The sequence below is a fragment of the Capsicum annuum genome, chromosome 2 (genome assembly GCF_002878395.1).
Source record: "Capsicum annuum cultivar UCD-10X-F1 chromosome 2, UCD10Xv1.1, whole genome shotgun sequence".
In the NCBI taxonomy this organism is placed as follows: Eukaryota; Viridiplantae; Streptophyta; class Magnoliopsida; order Solanales; family Solanaceae; genus Capsicum; species Capsicum annuum.
This window is the reverse complement of record NC_061112.1, coordinates 11,413,286-11,413,953: the sequence shown is the minus strand read 5'-3', so window position 1 is coordinate 11,413,953 and position 668 is coordinate 11,413,286.

Sequence of the window (668 nt, the reverse complement as noted above, 5' to 3'; positions counted from 1 at the left end):
AGGACTCTTCACAACCTTAGGCTCTGATACCAAGTTTGTAATGCCCCGAAATATCATCCCGAGATGCCACACGGTGCCCAAGGCTACACGTAGCCTCAAGCTAACCCTTTAAGCCAAAACACTACCCTTGGGTTCCAACACAACAACATACACGCTACGCTAAGGATATATATATAAGTACATATCATATCACATCGCACATGGCATGGAATATCATTAGACTGTACATATATGGAATGTCTATACACAAACCAACCCAACAATACACTAGTCTGACATAGCCTCTATACAGAAAAATCAACGAGCAATTGGGACAAACCCCCAACTGACTCAACAGACCAAAGGGATCACAAAACAATAGCACCAAAACTAGCAACTTGGTCCTCGAACCATGAGGACTCACCACTAAAGAAATGTAGATGCGGCACTCGGATATCACTTTCGTGGCTACGACTGAGTACCTAAACCTACATCATGGTAAGAATGTAGCCCATAAAGAAATATGTGGGTCAGCACAAGATACGTACTGAGTATGTGGGGGCGCATGCAAAATATAAATAATATCATAAATTTCATAAAAACGTACATACGGACCATAATGACACACCTGGCTTGAGTGACATGAATCATGCAACTCATAACATCTTAGATAGGAAATGTAGGAGAAA